We start from the raw sequence: 25,790 nt of genomic DNA on the forward strand, positions 1-25,790 counted from the left end.
CAATACAAGTCTATGGGAGGCGGCGCGGCAGTCGTCACGCCCCCTGCCATAGACTTGCATTAAGGGGATGGGCCGTGATGTCACGAGGGGCGGAGCCATGACATCACGCGGCTCCGGCCCCTGTATCGCCCGTCATTACGCACAGAGCGAACTCGCTCTGTGCTGCAATGATAGCGCAGTTCCGCAGCGGGGATCCCAGGGCTCCCCAGCAGCGGCACCGCGGCGATCTGACATCTTATCCCCTATGCTTTGGATAGGGGATAAGATGTCTAGGGGCAGAGTACCCCTTTAAGGAGCCAGCCAACTTTGACTGTAGGACATGGCCATTTTTTGCACATCTGACCACTGTCACTTCAAGCATTAATAACTCTGGGATGCCTTTACCTTTCATTCTGATCCAAGATTGTTTTTTCCGTGACATATTCTACTTTATGTTAGTGGTAAAATTTTGTCGATACTTGCATCATTTCTTGGTGAAAAATTCCAAAATTTGATGAAAAAATTGAAAATGTTGCATTTATTTAACTTTGAAGCTCCCTGCTTATATGTCTACAATATGTCTACTTTATGTTTCCATCATAATGTTGACATGTTTTTACTTTTGGAAAACATCAGAGGGCTTCAAAGTATAGCAGCAATTTTCCAATTTTTCACAAAATTTTCAAAATCGAAATTTTTCAGGGACCAGTTCTGTTTTGAAGTGGATTTGAAGGGCCTTCTTATTAGAAATACCCCACAAATGATCCCATTATAAAAACTGCACCCCTCAAAGTATTCAAAATGACATTCAAAAGGTTTGTTAACCCTTTAGGTGTTTCACAGGAATAGCAGAAAATTGAAGGAGAAAATTCAAAATCTAAATGTTTTTTCACTGGCATGTTCTTTTAGACCCAGTTATTGAATTTTTACAAGGTTTAAAAGGAGAGAAATCTTACTAAAATGTGTAACCCAATTTCTCTCGAGTAAGAAAATACCTCATATGTGTATGTCAAGTGTTCGTCGGGCGCAAGAGAGGGCTCAAAAGGGAAGGAGCGACAGTGGGATTTTCGAAGAGTGAGTTTTTCTGAAATGGTTTTTGGGGGGCATGTCACATTTCGGAAGCCCCTATGGTGCCAGAACAGCAAAAAAAACAAAAAACAAACACATGGCATACTATTTTGGAAAAGACACTCCTCAAGGCATGTAACAAGGGGTCCAGTGAGCCTTAACACCCCACAGGTGTTTGACGACTTTTCGTTAAAGTTGGACGTGAAAATTATTATTTTTTTTCACAAAAATGCTAGTTTTCCCTCAAATTAATTTTTTTTAAAGGGATAATAGGACAAAATGACCCCCAAAATTTGTAACCCCATCTCTTCTGAGTATGGAAATATCCCATGTTAGGACGTAAAATGCTTTGCGGGCAAGCTACAATGCTCAGAAGAGAAGGAGTCACATTTAGCTTTTGAAAAGCAAAATTTGCTGAAATGGTTTTTGGGGGGCATGTCCCATTTAGGAAGCCACTATGGTTCCAGGACAGCAAAAATAAAAACCCACATGGCATACTATTTTGGAAACTACACCCCTCAAGGCACGTAACAAGGGGTCCAGTGAGCCTTAACACCCCACAGGTGTTTGAAGACTTTTCGTGAAAGTTGGATGTGTAAATGTTTTTTTTTTCACTAAAATGCTAGTTTTCCCTCAAATTAATTTTTTTTTACAAGGGGTAATAGGACAAAATGCCCCCCAAAATGTGAAACCCCATCTCTTCTGAGTATGGAAATACCCCATGTGTGGACGTCAAGTGCTCTGCTGGCGCACTACAATGCTCGGGAGAGAAGGAGCGCCATTGAGCTTTTGGGAAAAAAATTGTTTGGATTGGAAGTCAGGGGCCATGTTACATAGTTACATAGTTACATAGTTAGTATGGTTGAAAAAAGACATACGTCCATCAAGTCCAACCAGGGAATTGAAGGGAAGGGTGTAAGGGGATAAGGGGAAGGGATGTAGTTTTATAATTCTGCATAAGCATTAATGTTATTTTGTTCCAGGAATGTATCTAACCCTGTTTTAAAGCTGTTAATTGTTCCTGCTGTGACCAGTTCCTGAGGTAGACCGTTCCATAAATTCACAGTCCTCACGGTAAAGAAGGCGTGTCGCCCCTTTAGACTAAACTTTTTCTTCTCCAGACGGAGGGAGTGCCCCCTCGTCCTTTGGGGGGAGGGGGGGTTTAACCTGGAACAGTTTTTCTCCATATTTTTTGTATGGGCCATTTATATACTTATATACATTTATCATATCCCCCCTTAAACGTCTCTTCTCAAGACTAAACAATTGTAACTCCTTTAATCGCTTCTCATAGCTAAGATGTTCCATGCCCCATATTAGTTTAGTCGCGCGTCTCTGCACCCTTTCCAACTCCGCAGTGTCCCTTTTATGAACAGGCGACCAAAACTGAACAGCATATTCCAGGTGAGGCCGTACCAATGCTTTATAAAGGGGGGAGTATTATGTTGCTGTCCCTTGAGTCCATGCCTCTTTTGATACATGACAATATCCTGCCGGCTTTGGAAGCCGCAGCCTGACATTGCATGCTATTCTGTAGTCTGTGATCTACAAGTACACCCAGATCCTTCTCTACCAGTGACTCTGCCAGTTTAATCCCCCTAAGACATACGATGCATGCATGTTATTTGTACCCAGATGCATAACTTTACATTTATCCACATTGAACCTCATTTGCCAAGTGGATGCCCAGACACTTAGTCTATCCAAGTCATCTTGTAACTTATGCACATCCTCTATAGACTGTACCGTGCTACAAAGCTTGGTGTCATCTGCAAAGATAGAAACAGAGCTGTTACAAAGCCCCCCGTGGTGCCAGAACAGTGGACCTCCACCACATGTGACCCTATTTTGGAAACTACACCCCTCACAGAATTTAATAAGGGGTGCGGTGAGTATTTACACCCCACTGGCGTTTGACAGATCTTTGGAACAGTGGGCTGTGCAAATGAAAAATTACATTTTTCATTTTCACGGACCACTGTTCCAAAAATCTGTCAGACACCTGTGGGGCATAAATGCTCACTGCACCCCTTATTACATTCCGTGAGGGGTGTAGTTTCCAAAATGGGGTCACATGTAGGTATTCATTTTTTGCGTTCATGTCAGAACCGCTGTAAAATCGGCCACCCCTGTGCAAATCACCAATTTAGGCCTCAAATGTACATGTACATGATGAGAAATTGCGTTACAAATTTTGGGGGTCTTTTTTTCCTTTTACCGCTTGTGAAAATAAAAAGTGTGGGGCAACACCAGCATGTTAGTGTAAATTTTTTTCATAAGGGGTAAAAGGAGAAAAAGCCCCCCAAAATTTGTAGTGCAATTTCTCCCGAGTACGTAGATACCCCATATGTGGCCCTAAACTGTTTCCTTGATATACGACAGGGCTCCGAATTGAGAGAGCTCAATGCGCATTTGAGGGATCGCATAGGGGTGGACATAGGGGTATTCTACGCCAGTGATTCCCGAACAGGGTGCCTTCAGCTGTTTCTAAATTCCCAGCATGCCTGGACAGTCAGTGGCTGTCCGGAAATGCTGGGAGTTGTTGTTTTGCAACAGCCGGAGGCTCCGTTTTGGAAACACTGCCATACAATACGTTTTTCATTTTTATTGGGGGGGACAGTATAAGGGGGTGTCTATGTAGTGTTTTACTCTTTATTATGTGTTAGTGTAGTGTTTTTAGGGTACATTCGCATTGGCGTGTTACGGTGAGTTTCCCGCAGCCCAAACTTGAAGCAGGAAACTTATTGTAAACCTGCCCGTGTGAATGTACCCTGTACGTTCACATGGGGGAGGGGGGGGGGGGGCAAACCTCCAGCTGTTTCAAAACTACAACTCCCAGCATGTACTGACAGACCGTGCATGCTGGGAGTTGTACTTTTGCAACAGGTGGAGACACATTGGTTGGAAAACCTTCAGTTAGGTTCTGTTACCTAAGTCAGTTTTTTCCAACCAGTCTGCCTCCAGCTGTGGCAAAACTACAACTCCCAGCATGCACTGATCGCCGAAGGGCATGCTGGGAGATGTAGTTATGCAATAGCCGGAGGTACGCAATTACAACTCCCAGCATGCCGAGACAGCTGTTTGCTGTCTGTGCATGCTGGGATTTGCAGTTTTGCAACATCTGGAGGGCTTCAGTTTTAGAGAACACTGCAAAGTGATCTCCAAATTGTGGTCCTCCAGCTGTAGCAAAACTACAAATTCCAGCATGCCCAGACAGCAAACAGTTGTTTGGGCATGCTAGGAGTTGTAGTTTTGCAAGATCTGGAGGGCTACAGTTTAGGGACCACTATATAGTGGTCTCAAACTGCAGCCCTCCAGCTGTTGCAAAACTACATATTCCAGCATGCCCAAACAGCTGTCTGGGCATGCTGGGAGTTGTAGTTTTGAAACATCTGGAGGGCTACGGTTAGAGACCACTGTATAATGATCTCAAACTGTACCCTCCAGATGTTGCTAAGCAACTCACCAGCTTCCGTCGGATCCAGCCGCACGTCATCTCCGTCGCCCGCAGCCTCCGTCGTCCGCCCGGATCGGTAAGTGGATCTTCGGCGCCGGTCTCCGTTTGTTCCCCGTTCTGCCCCGCCTATTATGGGTGGGCAGGATGGGGAAAACGAAAGTTAACCCCCCCGCCCCCGATATGCTATTGGTGGTGGTGTCTAGACCACCAATAGTAGGGATAGGATTGTGGCACCCCTGCCACCTCACTCCTATGCCTTCAGGGGGATCGTGGGTGTCTTAGACAACCGCGATCTCCCTTATATTCTGGGTCACCAGGTCACTATAGACCCGTAATGACCCAGAATCGCGCAAATCACAAGTGTGAATTCACTGATGACCTCCCTGGGCGTTTTTGTACGGGATGCGTGCTGAACGATTTCAGCAGGCATCCCGGTCCAATCCCCACCCGGCGCCGGAATTACCAGGAAGTACCAGGTGGTCATGACGTACACGTACGTCAAGGGTCCTTAAGGGGTTAAGAACTTCCCATTAAAGGATAGGTGTTATGCTCCGAAGGATGGGCGATAAGTTTTCAATCGCGGGGGGTCAGAGAGCTGGGGCCCCCGCGATCTCCTGTACAGAGGCCCTGTGCATTAGCACAGGAGCGCGTCATGACCCCCGCCCGAAGCGAAGGTCGCCACACCCCCTCCATAATGCCCTATGGGAGAGCCAAGGGTTGCTGAACGGCTCTACCATGGAACTTTATGGAGGAGGTGTGCTGACCTCCGCTTTGGACGGGGAGTATTGACGCTCTCCTGTGCTAAAGCACAGGGGCTCCGTACATGAAATCACAGGGGGCCCCAGCTGTCTGACCTCCCACGATCTAAAACTTATCCCCTATCCTTTGGATAGTGGATACGTTTTCTAGCATGATACTTATCATTTAAGTCTGGGGTGAGGTTGAGTTTTGCGCATGATCACTGACAAAATTTGCTATAGCCATTTTCAGATTGGCCAAACATACTTAAGATTGAGTCTGTACATAAACTCCCTACGAGGGTTGTTAGGCATTTGCAGGTCAAAATGGTCAGGTGCATGGTCCTAATGAATGATAGAGACAGTAAACTAGTCCAGCAGAAGATAGTAATGTATAAATGTATTATCCAGTCTCATATATACCTTCCTTGCATAAAATAGAATGTGTAATTGTGATCATCTGAATGAGTAATTCTCCAGGCATTACTTAGCTATATAGAAAAAAAGAGAACATTTTATTCGATTCACCACAGCATGGTAAAGAATAAAGGAGCCCGCTGAGCTTTCTCTTTTTGTAGAGTTACAGCGAAATCTTCACATACTATAAGGGATTCCTAAGAAAAAAATAATTCTGGTATTCTAGCATTCTTGATAGAAATGTCTGCTGACCATAAATAGGGGCATGGACATTGGCAATGGTATGCACCCCAATGTGAATAGAACACCTAACAAAAACATAGTCATTATTAATTTGAATATCCAGAATCTGCATGGGCAAATATTTGTGGAAAAAAATAGATACTTCAAGACACACTGAGACACACTGCTACTATACAACCATTAGAGACACACTGCTACTATAGAATCATTTGAGACACACTGCTACTATAGAACAATTAGAGACACACTGCTACTATACAACCATTAGAGACACACTGCTACAATACAACCATTAGAGACACACTGCTACTATAGAATCATTTGAGACACACTGCTACTATAGAATCATTTGAGACACACTGCTACTATAGAACAATTAGAGACACACTGCTACTGTACAACCATTAGAGACACACTGCTACTATAGAGCCATTTGAGACACACTGCTACTATAGAACCATTTGAGACACACTGCTACTATAAAATCATTAGAGACACACTGCTACTATAGAACCATTAGAGACACACTGCTACTATAGAATCATTTGAGACACACTGCTACTATAGAACCATTTGAGACACACTGCTACTATAGAGCCATTTGAGACACACTACTACTATAGAACCATTTGAGACACACTGCTACTATAGAGCCATTTGAGACACTCTGCTACTATAGAATCATTTGAGACACACTGCTACTATAGAACCATTTGAGACACTCTGCTACTATAGAGCCATTTGAGACACACTGCTACTATAGAGCCATTTGAGACACACTGCTACTATAGAACCATTTGAGACACACTGCTACTATAGAACCATTTGAGACACACTGCTACTATAGAACCATTAGAGACACACTGCTACTATAGAACCATTTGAGACACACTGCTACTATAGAACCATTAGAGACACACTGCTACTATAGAACCATTTGAGACACACTGCTACTATAGAGCCATTTGAGACACACTGCTACTATAGAACCATTTGAGACACTCTGCTACTATAGAGCCATTTGAGACACACTGCTACTATAGAACCATTTGAGACACTCTGCTACTATAGAAGCATTAGAGACACACTGCTACTATAGAACCGTTTGAGACACACTGTTACTATAGAACCATTTGAGACATTCTGCTACTATAGAGCCATTTGAGACACACTGCTACTATACAACCATTAGAGACACACTGCTACTATACAACCATTCATCTGCTACTATAGAACCATTTGAGACACACTGCTACTGTACAACCATTAGAGACACACTGCTACTATAGAACCATTTGAGACACTCTGCTACTATAGAACCATTTGAGACACACTGCTACTATAGAACCATTTGAGACACACTGCTACTATAGAGCCATTTGAGACACACTGCTACTATAGAGCCATTTGAGACACACTGCTACTATAGAACCATTTGAGACACACTGCTACTATAGAGCCATTTGAGACACACTGCTACTATAGAACCATTAGAGACACACTGCTACTATAGAACCATTTGAGACACTCTGCTACTATAGAACCATTTGAGACACACTGCTACTATAGAACCATTTGAGACACACTGCTACTATAGAACCATTTGAGACACACTGCTACTATAGAGCCATTTGAGACACACTGCTACTATAGAACCATTTGAGACACACTGCTACTATAGAGCCATTTGAGACACTCTGCTACTATAGAATCATTTGAGACACACTGCTACTATAGAACCATTTGAGACACTCTGCTACTATAGAGCCATTTGTGACACACTGCTACTATAGAGCCATTTGAGACACACTGCTACTATAGAACCATTTGAGACACACTGCTACTATAGAGCCATTTGAGACACACTGCTACTATAGAACCATTAGAGACACACTGCTACTATAGAACCATTTGAGACACACTGCTACTATAGAGCCATTTGAGACACACTGCTACTATAGAACCATTTGAGACACTCTGCTACTATAGAACCATTTGAGGCACTCTGCTACTATAGAGCCATTTGAGACACACTGCTACTATAGAACCATTTGAGACACTCTGCTACTATAGAACCATTAGAGACACACTGCTACTATAGAACCGTTTGAGACACACTGTTACTATAGAACCATTTGAGACATTCTGCTACTATAGAGCCATTTGAGACACACTGCTACTATAGAACAATTCATCTGCTACTATAGAACCATTTGAGACACACTGCTACTGTACAATCATTAGAGACACACTGCTACTATAGAACCATTTGAGACACTCTGCTACTATAGAACCATTTGAGACACACTGCTACTATAGAACCATTTGAGACACACTGCTACTATAGAGCCATTTGAGACACACTGCTACTATAGAGCCATTTGAGACACACTGCTACTATAGAACCATTTGAGACACACTGCTACTATAGAGCCATTTGAGACACACTGCTACTATAGAACCATTTGAGACACACTGCTACTATAGAACCATTTGAGACACACTGCTACTATAGAACCATTTGAGACACACTGCTACTATAGAACCATTTGAGACACACTGCTACTATAGAACCATTCGAGACACACTGCTACTATAGAGCCATTTGAGACACACTGCTACTATAGAACCATTTGAGACACTCTGCTACTATAGAACCATTTGAGACACTCTGCTACTATAGAGCCATTTGAGACACACTGCTACTATAGAACCATTTGAGACACTCTGCTACTATAGAACCATTTGAGACACACTGCTACTATAGAACCATTTGAGACACACTGCTACTATAGAACCATTTGAGACACTCTGCTACTATAGAACCATTAGAGACACACTGCTACTATAGAACCGTTTGAGACACACTGTTACTATAGAACCATTTGAGACATTCTGCTACTATAGAGCCATTTGAGACACACTGCTACTATAGAGCCATTTGAGACACACTGCTACTATAGAACCATTGGAGACACACTGCTACTATAGAGCCATTTGAGACACACTGCTACAATAGAACCGTTTGAGACACACTGCTACTATAGAACCATTTGAGACACTCTGCTACTATAGAACCATTTGAGACACTCTCCTACTATAGAACCATTGGAGACACACTGCTACTATAGAGCCATTTGAGACACACTGCTACTATAGAACCATTTGAGACACACTGCTACTATAGAGCCATTTGAGACACACTGCTACTATAGAACCATTTGAGACACACTGCTACTATAGAACCATTTGAGACACTCTGCTACTATAGAACCATTTGAGACACACTGCTACTATAGAGCCATTTGAGACACACTGCTACTATAGAGACATTTGAGACTCACTGCTACAATAGAACCGTTTGAGACACACTGCTACTATAGAACTATTTGAGACACTCTGCTACTATAGAACCATTTGAGACACACTGCTACTATAGAACCATTTGAGACACACTGCTACTATAGAGCCATTTGAGACACACTGCTACTATAGAGCCATTTGAGACACACTGCTACTATAGAGCCATTTGAGACGCACTGCTACTATAGAACCATTTGAGAAACTCTGCTACTATAGAACCATTTGAGACAGAGTGCTACAATAGAGCCGTTTGAGACACACTGCTACTATAGAACCATTTGAGACATTCTGCTACTATAGAGCCATTTGAGACACACTGCTACTATAGAACCATTCATCTGCTACTATAGAACCATTTGAGACACACTGCTACTGTACAACCATTAGAGACACACTGCTACTATAGAACCATTTGAGACACACTGCTACTATAGAGCCATTTGAGACACACTGCTACTATAGAACCATTTGAGACACACTGCTACTATAGAACCATTTGAGACACACTGCTACTATAGAACCATTAGAGACACTCTGCTACTATAGAACCATTTGAGACACTCTGCTACTATAGAGCCATTTGAGACACACTGCTACTATAGAGCCATTTGAGACACACTGCTACTATAGAACCATTTGAGACACTCTGCTACTATAGAACCATTAGAGACACACTGCTACAATAGAGCCATTTGAGACACACTGCTACTATAGAGCCATTTGAGACACTCTGCTACTATAGAGCCATTTGAGACACACTGCTACTATAGAACCATTTGATACACACTGCTACTATAGAGCCATTTGAGACACTCTGCTACTATAGAGCCATTTGAGACACACTGCTACTATAGAACCATTTGAGACACACTGCTACTATAGAGCCATTTGAGACAGACTGCTACTTTAGAACCATTTGAGACACACTGCTACTATAGAACCATCTTGGATAATAGCAGTTCCTAAAAGCTGTGACGTAAACATACAACCAACGATCTGTATTTCTGCAAGTAGTACAGGATTTTAAGTCTCTTCTCTTGGACAGACCTTCAGAGGAAGGTGACCCAGGAGGGTGACAAATCATTTGTAAGGGACTGTACAGACAAGAGTAAATAAGTGAGAAAGGAAATCAATGTATCAAAATCTAGAAGCTAAAAAGCAATGCCCTGTACAAGGTAGATATACAAACATTGTAGCATATAGCTAAACATTGGCAGCAATTCAAATTCATCAAACACCTATGAGGAGTCAAATAGAAAAGATACTCAAGGTAGAAGCAATCGACCATAAAAGACATAATAAATGCTCCATATAGCCAGTTAACACACTGCGATAACTGGTATAAAACTATATTAAAGGGTGACGAGACCAATACTTACAATGAACTTCAAACACCAAGTCACTCAATAGTATAGGAAGTGACACGAAAGGCTCCGTATCCTGATCTTGAGGATGTGCAAGGGAGTTGTCTGGAACGCTGTGGTCTCATACAGAGTATTCGGGATGTCATACCAGAAGGAAGGACTGAGGGAAGCTTTAACCCCTTAACAAAGCAGGACGTAAATGTACGTTCTGGTGACGTGGTACTTAATGCACCAGGACGTACATTTACGTCCTGAGCATAACCGCGGGCATCGGAGCGATGCCGGCATCATGCGCGGCAGGTCCCGGCTGTGGATCGCAGCCAGGGACCCGCCGGTAATGGCGGACACCCGCGATCCCGCGGATGTCCGCCATTAACCCTTCAGATGCCGTGATCAATACGGCATCTGCAGCATCGTGGTCACTTAACAGGATGATCGGATCGCCCGCAGTGCTGCCGCGGCGATCCGATCATCCTGCACGGCAGACGGAGGTCCCCTCACCTGGCTCCGCTGCCTTCCGGAAGTCTTCTGCTCTGATCTGCCTTCCCGCAGACCAGAGCAGAAGATGACCGATAACCCTGATCAGTGCTGTGTCCTATACATAGCACTGAACAGGATTAGCAATCAAGATATTGCTTTAAATAGTCCCCTATGGGGACTATTAAAGTGTAAAAATAAAAGTAAAAAAAGTAAAAAAAATAAAGTAAAAGAAATGTGAAAAACCCCCTCCCCCAATAAAAACTTAAATTGTCCCATTTTCCCTATTTTACCCCCAAAAAGTGTAAAAAAAATATTTTATATACATATTTGATATCACCGCGTGCGTAAATATCCAAAATATTAAAATAAAATGTAAATGATCCCGTATGGAGAACGGTGTGAACGTAAAAAAAGCAAAAAGTCCAAAATAGCTGCTTTTTTATAACATTTTATTCCCCCAAAAAATTAATAAAAAATGTAATAAAAGTTTTGTATAAGCAAATATGGTATTAATAAAAAGTACAGATCACAGCGCAAAAAATGAGGCCTCATGCCACCGCTTATACAGAAAAATGAAAAAGTTATAGGTTTTCAAAATAGGGGAATTTTAAACGTACTAATTTGGTTAAAAAGTTTGCGTTTTTTTTTTAAGCGCAACAGTAATAGAAAAGTGTATAATCATGGGTATCATTTTAATCGTATTGACCCAGAGAATAAAAAACACATGTCATTTTTACCATAAATTGTACGGCGTGAAAACAAAACCTTCCAAAATTTGCAAAATTAAGGTTTTCTTTTTCATTTCCCCACACAAATAGTATTTTTTTTGGTTGCGCCATACATTTTTTGATAAAGTGAGTGATGGCATTACACCGGACAACTGGTCGTGCAAAAATTTTTTGAAGGGGAGGAGGAAAAAACGAAAATGTAAAAATAAAATTGTCTGAGTCCTTAAGGTCCAAATGGGCTGAGTCCTTAAGGGGTTAAAGGGGTACTCCCATGGAAAACCTTTTTTGTTTAGACCAGAAAGTTAAACAGATTTGTAAATGACTTCTATTAAAAAATCTTAATCCTTCCAGTACTTTTTAGGGGCTGTATACTATAGAGGAAATGTTTTTCTTTTTGGATTTCTCTTATGTCACAACCACAGTGCTCTCTACTGACCTCTGCTGTCCATTTTAGGAACTGTACAGAGCAGGAGAAAATCCCCATATCAAACATATGCTGCTCTGGACAGTTCCGAAAATGGACAGAGATGTCAGCAGAGAGAACTGTGGTCGTGACATAAGAGAAATCTAAAAAGAAAAACATTTTCTTTGTAGTATACAGCCCCTAAAAAGTACTGGAAGGATTAAGATTTTTTAATAGAAGTAATTTACAAATCTGGACAATGTAGAGAAAACCGCATTCACCCGATCAACGTGCACAGATTCTTTATTCCGTTGAACATCAACATAGAACACAGGAGGACTTATGGTCGGCAGGAACGCCAGGGAACAGGAGGTGTTGTTACAGCTGTTTCACGGGAACACAGCCCGCTTCGTCAGACTACACCCTCTGATGACGCGTCGCAGGTTAAATACACACCCACGATTACGTCAGCAGAAGGGTGTTACACACAGGTAAGTGATTTAAAATCTTACAAAAGTAGAAAAATCTTTAAAATCAATACCCTCTACAAAAATTTTGACGCCGTTCACCGTACGTGATCATTAACACTTTATTTTAATAGTTCGGACATTTACGCACGCGGCGATACCAAATATGTCTATAAAAATTTTTTTTACGCTTTTTGGGGGTAAAATAGGAAAAAACGGACGTTTTACTTTTTTATTGGGGGAGGGGATTTTTCACTTTTTTTTTACTTTTACTTTTACATTTTTTACATTTTTTTTTACACTTGAATAGTCCCCATAGGGGACTATTCATAGCAATACCATGATTGCTAATACTGATCTGTTCTATGTATAGGACATAGAACAGATCAGTGTTTTCGGTCATCTTCTGCTCTGGTCTGCTCGATCACAGACCAGAGCAGGAGACGTCGGGAGCCGGACGGAGGCAGGAGAGGGGACCTCCGTGCGGCGTTATGAATGATCGGATCCCCGCAGCAGCGCTGCGGGCGATCCGATCATTCATTCAAATCGCGAACTGCCGCAGATGCCGGGATCTGTATTGATCCCGGCACCTGAGGGGTTAATGGCGGACGCTCGCGAGATCGCGGGCGTCGGCCATTGCCGGCGGGTCCCTGGCTGCGATCAGCAGCCGGGATCAGCCGCGCATGACACGGGCATCGCTCCGATGCCCGCGGTTATGCTTAGGACGTAAATGTACGTCCTGGTGCGTTAAGTACCACCACACCAGGACGTACATTTACGTCCTGCGTCCTTAAGGGGTTAAAGGGGTACTCCGGTGAAAACCTTTTTTCTTTTAAGTCAACTGGTGCCAGAAAGTTAAACATATTTGTAAATTACTTCTATTAAAAAATCTTAATCCTTCCAGTACTTATTAGCTGCTGAATGCTACAGAGGAAATTCCTTTCTTTTTGGAACACTGATGCCATCACGACCACAGTGCTCTCTACTGACATCTCTGTCCATTTTAGCAACCGTGCATAGCAGATGTATGCTAAGGGCAGCATGGTGGCCCAGTGGTTAGCACTGCTGCCTTGCAGTGCTGGGGCCTTGGGTTCAAAACCCACTAAGGACAACAATAAATAAATAAAGACTTATTATTATAATAACGTCAGCAGAGAGCACTGTGCTCGTGACGTCATCAGAGAGCATTCCAAAAAGAAAAGAATTTCCTCTGTAGTATTCAGCAGCTAATAAGTACAGGAAGGATTAAGGTTTTCTAATAGAAGTAATTTACAAATCTGTTTAACTTTCCGGAGCCTGTTGATTTAAAAGAAAAAAGGTTTTCACCGGAGTACCCCTTTAAGGACCAGGCCATTTTACACCTTAGGACCAGAGCGTTTTTTGAACATCTGACCACTGTCACTTTAAACATTAATAACTCTGGGATGCTTTTAGTTATCATTCTGATTCCGAGATTGTTTTTTTTTCGTTACATATTCCACTTTATTTTGGTGGTAAATTTTCGGCATTACTTGCATCCTTTTTTGGTGAAAAATCCCTAAATTTCATGAACATTTTGAAAATGTAGTATTTTTGAAGCTCTCTACTTGTAAGGAAAATGGATATTCCCAATAAATTTTATTTTTATTCACAAATACAATATGTCCACTTTATGTTGACATCATAAAATGGACATATTTTTGCTTTTTAAAAAAAAATTAGAGGGCTTCAAAGTAAAGCAACATTTTTCAAAAATGTCATGAAATTGCTAAATCTGAAGGGACATATGTTACAGAACTACAACTCCCAGCATGCCTGGGCAGTCTAGGCATGCTGAGAGTTGTAGTTTGGCAACATTTGGAGGGCTACCGTTCGGGCACCACTGTAACAGTGGTCTCCAAACTGTGACCCTCCAGATGTTGCAAAACTACAACTCCCAGCATGCCCAGACAGCCTTTGGCTGTCTGGGCATGCTGGGAGTTGCAGTTTGGCCTTCCTAGTGGTTGCCACAGTAAAGATCACTTTACTTTCACTTTCAATTCCCCCCTCCCCCACAGTAGTTTCCCTACCTGACCCAGGATCCAGCAGTCTCCAGCGACGACCGGGGTCTCCAGGCATCTTCTCCTGCAGGTACCGACCTCCATCTTCTTCACACGATCCCCTCGACATCCAGGGGTGGGCAGAACGGGGGGTTGCCATGGCAACCCACTGTCCTGCTCCGCCATTGGTCAGAATCAATTCTGGGGTCCCGGCATGCATTTGCACGGCATGCCTGCTGAAGGATTTCAGCAGGAATGCCGTTCCGATCTCTGCCCGGCACGCGGCAGAGACCGGAGAAACACCAGGACGTTCTGGAACGTCCTTGGTCCTTAAAGCCCAGGGTGCGGGCACGTTCCAGAACGTCCTTGGTGCTTAAGAGGTTAAAATTTAAATTTAAGTTTTATATTAGATTCCCAAGTTTAATGTCCCGGCATTTACTTTGAACTAATACTGTATGACCACAAGCCTAGAGGTGGCAGAAGCATGAGAAGACCATGTAGTGGCTGAATGACACAGGCTGGAGTTGGCAGCAGCATTAGGAGACCATAGGGCCTCACAATCCCTAAGATTAAAAGATGAATTTTCTAATTTAAATTGAAGATTTAAGGTAGCTAGTGCTATCATAAAAATGTTTAGGTAATGTCCCAGCAGCATGAGGAGACCATAGGGCTTCACAATGCCTAAGATTAAAGGAAACATTTTCAAATTTAAAAGAGTATTCCAGGATTTTTTTTATTTTACTATGCTACAGGGGCTGTAAAGTTAGTTTAGTTCATAATATAGTGTCTGTGTCTGTGTGTGATGGTTTTCTCACAATTCTTATGTGATTTTCACCCCAATATTTATTTTTAACAGCATACAAAATTACTGTTGTCTCAGATTTTTCCCAGGTTGCAATGCGGCCGAGACCTGACTCACTAGTCAGCTGATGACAGGGAGCCTGTCTGCTTCAATGGGTGGAGAGATCGCTTGGTGGGAGAGAGATCAATCTGAAACTAAAGCAACAGCTGTAGGCACCCTGATTGAATACCACAGGTCTTGTGGCTGATGTGTGGGAGGGAGGAAAATTGAATTATGGGATTTGTAGACGGCAAAAGAAGAAAACTCAACAGGAAATACCAGTTCACAAAAAGCTAGCCCCAGTATTATGGTACTCTTACAAAATAGCCATTTAGCCACAAGACAAGCGCAGATCCTTCTTAAGCATGTCTATTGCTGTCTGGCAGGTACGTACTTAAATCACCATATGGTGAATAAATGCTTTAAATAGAAAATTTATGGTAGCTAATGCTAGTATAAACATTTTTAGGTAATGTTCCCGACACAGCAGCATGACTAAACAATATAGTGGCTGAATGACACAGCCTGGAGCTGGCAGCAGCATGAGGAGACAAAAGGGCTTCACAATCCCTAAGAATAAAAGATGAATTTTCAAATTTAAATTGAAGATTCAAGTAGCTAGTGCTACCATAATTTTTTTTAGGTAATGTCCTAGGCCCAGCAGCATGAGTAAACAATTTAGTGACTGAATGACACAGCCTGGAGATGGTGGAAGCATGAGGAGACCATATAGTGGCTGAAAGGCAAAGCCTGGAGTTTGCAGCAGCAAGAGGAGACCATACAGTGGGCAAATGACTCAGCCTTGAGGTGGCGGAGGCATGAGGAGACCATATAGTGGCTGAGTGACACAGCCTGGAGTTTGCGGCAGCATGAGGAGACCATATAGTGACTGAATGACACAGCCTGGAGATGGCGAAAGCATGGGGAGACCATATAGGGGCTGAATGGCACAGCCTGAAGGTGGCGGCAGCATGTGTAGAACATATAGTGGCTAAATGACACAGCCTGGAGTTGGTGGCAGCATGAGGAGACCATAGGGCCTCACAATCCCTAAGATTAAAAGAGGAATTTTAAAATGAAGATTTATGGTAGCTAGTGCTACCATAAACATTTTTAGGTAATGTCCCAGGCCCAGCAGCATGAGTAAACCATATAGTGGCTGAATGGAAAAGCCTGGAGCTGGAAGCAGCATTAGTAGACAATAGGCTTCACAATCCCTAAGATTAAAAGATGAATTTCCAATTTAAATTGAAGATTTATGGTAGCTAGTGCTACCATAAAATTTTTTAGGTAATGTCCAAGGCCCAGCAGCATGAGTAAACCCTATAGTGGCTGAATGACAAAGCCTGGAGGTGGTGGAAGCATGAGGAGACCATATAGTGGCTGAAAGGCAAAGCCTGGAGTTTGCAGCAGCAAGAGGAGACCATACAGTGGGCAAATGACACAGCCTTGAGGTGGCGGAGGCATGAGGAGACCATATAGTGGCTGAGTGACACAGCCTGGAGTTTGCGGCAGCATGAGGAGACCATATAGTGACTGAATGACACAGCCTGGAGATGGCGAAAGCATGGGGAGACCATATAGGGGCTGAATGGCACAGCCTGAAGGTGGCGGCAGCATGTGTAGAACATATAGTGGCTAAATGACACAGCCTGGAGTTGGTGGCAGCATGAGGAGACCATAGGGCCTCACAATCCCTAAGATTAAAAGAGGAATTTTAAAATGAAGATTTATGGTAGCTAGTGCTACCATAAGCATTTTTAGGTAATGTCCCAGGCCCAGCAGCATGAGTAAACCATATAGTGGCTGAATGGAAAAGCCTGGAGCTGGAAGCAGCATTAGTAGACAATAGGCTTCACAATCCCTAAGATTAAAAGATGAATTTCCAATTTAAATTGAAGATTTATGGTAGCTAGTGCTACCATAAACATTTTTAGGTAATGTCCAAGGCCCAGCAGCATGAGTAAACCCTATAGTGGCTGAATGACAAAGCCTGGAGGTGGTGGAAGCATGAGGAGACCATATAGTGGCTGAAAGGCAAAGCCTGGAGTTTGCAGCAGCAAGAGGAGACCATACAGTGGGTGAATGACACAGCCTTCAGGTGGCGGAGGCATGAGGAGACCATATAGTGGCTTAATGGCACAGCCTGGAGTTTGTGGCACCGTAAGAACATGTAGTGGATGAATGGCACAGCCTGGAGTTGGCGGCAGCATGAGGAGAAGATATAGTGGCTGAATGACACAGCCTGGAGTTTGCGGCAGCAAGAGGAAACCATATAGTGGCTGAATGACAGAGCCTGGAGGTGGCGGAAGCAAGAGGAGACCATATAGTAGCTGAATGGCACAGGCTGGAGTTGGCGGCAGCATGAGGAGAACATTTAGTGGCTTAATGGCACAGCCTGGAGTTTGCGGCAGCAAGAGGAGACCATATAGTGGCTGAATGACATAGCATGAAGGTGGTGGCAGCATGAGAAGACTATATAGTGGCTGAATGGCACAGCCTGGAGGTGACGGCAGCATGAGGAGAACATATGGTGGCAGAATGAGACAGACTGGAGGTGGCAGCAGCAGCATCAGGAGTCCTGAAAGTGACCGGTGACAGAGTGGTGCGGTGGGTGGCAATACCAGTACCCGGTGATGAAGGTGGATTAAATAAGGTCTGATGTGGAGGAATGTTTGTAACTGGGGAGCAGCGCCTTAAATCTGTTTGGCACTATCCATATTTGTAAAGTGTTGGTGTGGCACCACGGTCAATCTACTCTCATGCATCAGGCATTGGTGGGTGGAATTCCTGGCTGATCCATGCTTGATTCATCTTCAAAAAGGTCAGTCTCTCCACATTTTTCGTGGACAAACGAGTTCTCCTTGGGGTGATAATGGCCCCGGCCGCACTAAATACCCGCTCTGATGGCACACTACTGGCCAGGCAGGACAGCTTTTCCAGGGCAAACTCTGCTAGTTGCAGTCCAAAAATCAAGTATGGCTGCCCAGAAGTTCTTTAAGGTCTGTTGACATGGGCATGTCAAGGTATGCCACCACCTGCTGGTTCAGGTCCTGCTCCCGGTCTACCTTCTGCTGATGAGTTGCTTCACCCTGTGGGTGAAGAAAGGTACTCAGTGACTGTGGACTCAGGCTGCTGCTGATGGAGCTGGTACTGCTCCTGCCACCCCATCCCTCTCCAGCAGCCATGGCAGTGGAAGGTGAGCACAGAGCCCCCCCCAGTCAGATCTGTGAGAGGATGGACGATGGTGACGATAGGCATTGGCTAACTGACTAGATGTCTCTGTAGTAGGTTAGTTTGTTCTCCCTCTCAGTGGGTGTAAAAACGGCAGGGTACAATAAGGTGGAGAGCCAGAAGTCATCCTGCTGCCGAATGGTGACAATTCGGCGGTCACTACGCAAGCAACTGAGCATGCATTGTGCCATTTGTGAAAGTGACTCGGAGGGACTCCCTGCCTCCATCCCCACTGCATACTGCCACGGTGTGTCTGGTTGCTCTGTTTCGCCTTCCTCATAACCCTCTAGCTCCTATAACTGTGCCTGCTCCTCCTCTCCTGTTAGATGACTAGAAAAATGGCCCATTTTGCAAAACCTAAACTGTGCTCCACTGTGCCTTTCCCCCTCCTCCTCCTCCTTCAGTTCAGCCCTGACAGTGCTCATGAGGCCGTGAGATGTAGGCGCCACATCTCCAGTGCCCTGACCAGCCATCGTTTCCAACACGTGTTGTAGGAAATGAAGCAGTGGAATAACGTTGTTCATCTCGAAATCCTGGCAACTGACTAATAATGTGGCTTCCTCAAAGGGCCTGAGAAAACTGCAGGTGTCACGTATGAGCTGCCACTGGTTGACATTGAAGTTATACAGGGGAGTACTCCTATCCACTTGGATCATCAAGAAATCAGTGATGGCTTTTCTCTGTTTGTATAGTTGGTCCAACATAGGGAGGGTGGAATTCCAACGTGTGGCAACGTCGCAAATCAGATTATGTTGGGGGATACCGTTCTGATGCTGACTCTCAAGGAGGGTGTGCTTTGCGGTGTATGAGTGGCTGAAGTGCATGCACAGTTTCCTTCCCATTGTTGGTTTGTCTTGCAAATGGGGGGAACACTTCAGGAACCGCTTGACAACCAGATTGAACATATGTTCCATGCAAGGCGCATGGCTCAACCTTTCCAGTAGCAGTGCAGACGTCAGTCACCATGGTTCCTTTTTCCGGTTTTTGTGGAGTAAGCCATGCTCTGATTTTTTTATGAATTACTTTTGGCAGTTCCTCCCCTGTGTGACCTCGTTCGCAAAGGAAAACCATGTGAAGAACAGCGTGACACCGCAGTGCCCTGCACACATGGTATGCTAAAGAGGCACAGAGACTTGTCCGTGCAGTGGAGGCTGAGGACACAGTGGAGGATGAGGAGGCGGAGTCGCACACTGTCACAGGACCAATGGCCTGAGAGAGTGAAGGAGGAAGCGGCGTGACCAGTCCAAGTTGGTGTTGTGGCTGTGCAGGAACCACATTCACCCAGTAGGCCGTAAAGGACATGTATTCTCCCTGACCATAGTTACAGCTCCAGACGGCTGTGCTGCCGTGTACTATGGCACATTCCGACAGGCTCAAGTAATGGCCCACCTTCTCTTCCACAAAATTGTGCAGGGCTGGTACTGCCTTCTTCGCAAAGAAATGACGGCTTGGGACTCTCCACCTTGGCTCGGCACAAGCCATCAGTTCTCTGAAAGGTGCAGAGTCCACCACTTGAAAAGGGAGGGACTGCAGCACCAGCAAGTTAGACAGGAGCACATTCAGCTTCTGCGGCGTTGGATGAGTGGGCGCAAAATGTGGTCTCTTGGACATGGCTTCACATGACTAAAAGCGGAATGGCTGATTAAAAGTAGGAGGTGCAGGAGCATCTGGAGCAACAGAAGGAGGGTATGACAAACAGCTCCCTTCGGCTGAGGTGGTGGAGTCTTGGCTGGCTGAAAGAGGGAGCCGCGTTCCACTGGGTGATGCAGCAGGCTGGACCACTACATCGGAGCTTCGGTTCTCCCTGGCCGCTTTATGGTGGCGAAGCATATGTTGATGCAGGGCTGTGGTGCCAACATTGGGACCCTGGCCACGCTTCACCTTCTGCAGACATATCTTGCATATGGCTATGTGAACCTCCTCCGGATGCTTGATGAAAAACTGCCACTCCGCCAAGTAGCTGATTTTCCCACCAAAAGTCAGCACTAATTGACTGCTACTGCCTCAGTCTCCAGGAACCCCTGTTTCACTACCTCCCGGGAAGGTAGGCTGCCGCAAAGCAGGTGGACGTTTGGCTCCAGAATTTTTACACAGGGCTGTCTGTCCCTATCTATCTCTCTGCAGTGTAAGGATGAAGTTACTGGCCGCAAGATGGCTGCTGATTGTATAGGGCTGTGACATCACAGGGGTGGCTGGCTGCTGATAGGCTGCATCTTGCATGTGATTTATGGTCATCCCGCCTACCCTTGTTCCTGCCTTCCCAGGATTCCTTGCCCCACGTTATCATGTGGATCTGCCATTTTAGATGCCCTCAAGCCTGGACCACACTAAATAGACTTTAATGAAGCGATTTGCGCTATAGAATCGCTGTGATATTCACATTCATTGCAAATCAAATTTTTCATGAAATTCATAACGAATTTGGATTTGTCAGATTCGATTCACTCATCTCTAGTTAACATATATACAATTCCTGTATGTCTAGAATTTGTATTTTCCCCAATTCATATAAGGTTTAGTCTTAAAACAGGCAGAAAGTGGTGAATTGATGTATTGGTTTATAGACTTCCATATGATGGATGCTGCCTTTTGTAGCTCCTGTATTTCAATTGAAGTTCATATTCTGATTAAAATATCATTGCGGGGCTGAAGTAGCCTTTCTTTAATATACAGTAGAATATCCAAAGGATAGACCATCAATATTGGATCAATGGCGATAGATTCTTGGAAACTAAGGGGGAGATTTATCAAAACCTGTCCAGAGGAAAAGTTGCCCATACCAACTTATCAGCTTGCTTCTTTCATTTTTAACAAGGCCTCTGCAAAATGAAAGCAGCAAGCTGATTAGTTGCTATGGGCAACTGGGCAACTTTTCCTCTGGACAGGTTTTGATAAATCTCCCCCTAAATACCTCATCACTGCATCGCCCACTCTCGCCCTCACCTTCAGCATGGACCTGGAGCTTTGACCACAGCAGAAAGAAGTATTACAAAAGGAAGAGTGGAATATAGAAGATCGCACTCACCACAATTGTCCAAGATTCTCTATTGAAGCATGTACGGCAGGTATAGATGACTCAGATGTGGGGGCGCCTCCGTGGGACAGTGTCTGCTTCGTGAGGCAAGCACACGTCTTCTTGCCAACGATCACTGAGTGAGCGTGGAGGCGGAGAATATCAACATACCACAACAGATGCCACAATCAGCACAATCCTCACCTTAGTGATTCAAAAGGTAAGTGAAACATAACAACAAAACATACAAAACATTATAAAAATGAACTATAATCATTGTGGGCCTAGTGCTTCTAGTTTAATAATCCATTTCTGATGGAAAGTATGGTTCAGTGAGGTATCAGCTTGGAATGAGAAACTTAATTTGAACACATTAAAAAGACAAAAGTAGTCTAGTACAAATATAAAACACTAATAATAGGCCTTTTTCAGTCTTCCTTTTTGAAGGGGGCATACTTTTAGTAGTGGCAGTGCAAGGTACTGCTGTGTTTCCTTGTACACTTGAATCGGACAATGCTGCAGTTTGTTTCACTGCTGCTACAAATGAAATGGCAGTGCAGGTACAAGCACTAGTAAAAATTAAAAATGCAGAGGCACTCACCGAAGAGCTGCAGCTCCTTGAATCAGCTGATCAGTGGGTAAGAACTTTGAAGAGGAGAGGCCATCGTTTTTACAATATTGGATAACCTCTTTAAAAGGGATTTTCACAAATATGAGTTATTCCCTATCCTCAGGAGAGAGGATAACTATCTGTTTGCCAGGTTTCCGACTACTGGAACCCCCCACAATCTCCAGAACGAGAAACAGAAAATAAGGAACTAAGTCTTCCCTGAAATGTGCACTGCTGCTCCATTTTTTCTCCTGGGGAAATTTGCCAAACTGGCAAATGAAGTCTGGTGAATCCCTTATGTGCTTGATAAAGGCACATGGTTTATCTGAGCCCCTAATTCTAATGTCATCATGAATGACCTTGCCACTGAGGTGTGTGGTAGCCTCATCACTGAACACCGCCTATCACCAAATGTCATCGCTTCCAATCAACCCTACAGGTTAATACATTTACTACATTTCGATGTGTCATCTGGTTTCACTTTTCTTTGTCTCTTCTTCAAGTTAAGACTACATTCATAATACAGAATTTCCTAGTGAAGAAATTCTTCTAGGAAATTCTAGTGCACAAGCCTCCTATTGTTTTCAATTGGATTCTGCTGCATCATGCTCACTGCTGAATTCATGTGGTGGAACATTCCTCCACAGAAATTCAAATTCCAGGCTCGGCTGATCTTGATCACCCTTGTTGCTGAATCCTCTCAAAAATGGAGACGGCACATGTCCAAGGGGTCCTAACAAACGGATTATCTAGGTGGACCTGACCTTAGACTGAGATGGATGATCATATGTGGTATCCAACCAGAGAAAACTGATGTCCAGCACTAGGTGATCCGATAAAAAAATTGCCTTTATTGGAGATTCACAATTTCAGGTACATCAAACCTGACGCGTTTCACGCAGTGTTGTGCTTAGTCATAGACTAAGCGCAATACTGCGTGAAACGCATCAGAAGGTTTGATGTACCTGTGTCTTGTTCTTTGAAATTTTGAATCTCCATTAAAGGCAATTTTTTTTTTATCAGATCACCTAGTGCTGGACATCAGTTTTCTCTGGTCCATCGCACAGGTGTGTCTGAGAGGCTGGAGTGTAGCTGCACATCTCTGGAACTTATCATATGTGGTAGCCTTGTTTATAAATGCCAGTGGTGCCTTGTTCTAACCACTCATGGTTATATGCCTTAGTCACAAAGAACAGGGCAGAGCCATGTACATTGGACCTGTATTAAAGCACAAGGAGTCCCTATTCTCCACTGTATGAAGCTGTAGGCATTCAAGGAGGAATTCATCAAGAGTGGAGTAGGTGAACGTCTTTTTACCCCATAAATTTGTATGGTGGAAACTGTTTACCTGCACTGAATTTATAACATGGGGCAGGGTATGTGATAAATCTGGTGATGATCACATTTCTTACTTCAGTACTCCACTTTCTGTGTTAACCGTCTGCGATTGTTTTTGTGCGACTTTTTATTCCATGTAACAAAATGTGCTACTTTTTAATAATGCTGTTTGCAGTTTGTTTTGTAAGCCAAGTCAGGGCTGGTGTAGATTTGCTCCCCAGTTAACACAGTCGCGACAAAAAATGTGACAAACTCGCACATCATAAATTCTCGACCACTGCATGATATCAACTGAAGTCACCACTTGGTATGTTCTTTTTGAAAAACCTTTTAAAGGGGTACTGTGGCCCTGAGACATCTTATCTCCTATCCAAAGGATAGTGGACAAGATGTTGCACCGCGAGGGTCCCGCCGCTGGGGACCCCCGCAATCTTGTATTCGCCACCCACCTGTTTGAGCTGCATGCCCTCCCATAGACTTGCAAGCGGGGGGTGACGTCACATGGGGCTGAGTCGTGGCTTCACGATACTCCGGCCCCGTGGTCGCCACCCGGCTGTTTGTGAGCTGGCAACGCGGCGTGCAGGTCAAACAGGTGGAACCAATGATAAATTCCCCCCTCAATGTGCTGCTCTGTGGTGCCACTTCAATGCAGAGATATACCACCTTATAAATTAAGAGGTGTAAAAAGAAGCTATGGGTGTCACAGAGGTTGTAAGAAGCCATATTACGGTCCATGTGCAAGGACATTCAGTTTGCTAAGTATAAGGGAACTAAGTTCCTCTCGCTAGCAGCTTTCATCCACACTTCATATTTCTACTAAATGGTTATATGAATAGAAAGCTACCTTCTGCATGTAAAAGCGTTTTCCTCATAGCATAGTGTCTGCATGGACAATTATCCTATATTGAATACAGCTGGGTTTTATTTAGATGGTAACAGAATCAATATAGAGGGAAACATTGCTGTGATAACAGTAAAATCCTTCTGGTAGCTAATGCCGACCACAGGACAATTACTGATCGTCAGGCAACAAATTAATTTTGGCTCCAATTCGGGATGCATCTTCATAATGCTTTTTCCTGTAAAGGCTACATTAAAGACTCTTCCAATGAAGACATTATTACTGTTTTATTTTGGTGATGTGTAATAATAATTGTAGAAGCATGGATTGTAGCAAAATGTTTATTATCTTATTTAGGATTTAAAAACAAAGTAAAAACTATCCTGTCCAATGAAAATCAAGAAATTTATTGCAAAATATATCCCACCACTCGCTTCTTTTCTTCAATCTTTCATATAGCAGATCAGTTGGACGTGTTTGGCCCATCCAAACCATTTCTCGACTGAAAAAGGTTTTGGATGTGAAATAGATCCTGGTTATTACCCGTGAAAATCTGTCCCCTTCCTGATCAGAAGACGTGTGCACACTGGAAATACAACACAAGCTGTCAATTGTATGATACTTTCCTTATTAACCAGAAAAAAAACTGTACAAGGTTTATGTAGATGATAGTGACGTCTGCAAAAGAGGTTGTGTAAATTGGGAGTTAAAAACACTTTGTTGGTTAAAACATCTTTTACGTATTTCTTATCACTGTAACATACCAATCTGGGACACCATCTTCCACCTTGATAGAGGGAGGGAAAGAGCATTTCAGGAGGAGGAGGAGGGAGCAGTTTAGTTCAGCGAAGACTTTGGTATGCAATAAGGATGAGCAAATCGAATCTGATGAATCCGAGTTCATTACAAATTTCAGGAAAAATTTGCTTCGCAAAAAATCCGAATATCGCTGCGATTTGATCGCAGGAATTGTTTAATTAAACTCCATTTAGTGCGGTCCATGCTCCAGGGCATCTAAAATGGCAGATCCACACGTGAGGACATGGGGCAAGGAACTCTGAGAAGGTGGGTAGGCGGGATGACGTATTTCTCACAGAAAAGGATTGCAATAACACACGTTTTGCTATACACATGTTTATTCCCTTAGTGTGTCTTGGAACTAAACCAAAAATGGGAGGAAAAAAAACAA

General features: G+C 43.7%; 1 long non-coding RNA gene across 1 annotated transcript in view; it reads left to right on the forward strand.

The window, feature by feature from the left end:
• LOC130285100 (uncharacterized) overlaps nucleotides 1–25,790 on the forward strand; it is a 69,095-nt gene that overhangs the window by 1,109 nt on the left and 42,196 nt on the right. The gene's annotated exons all lie outside the window — the stretch shown is intronic.

The sequence above is a fragment of the Hyla sarda genome, chromosome 8 (assembly GCF_029499605.1).
Source record: "Hyla sarda isolate aHylSar1 chromosome 8, aHylSar1.hap1, whole genome shotgun sequence".
Taxonomy (NCBI): domain Eukaryota; kingdom Metazoa; phylum Chordata; class Amphibia; order Anura; family Hylidae; genus Hyla; species Hyla sarda.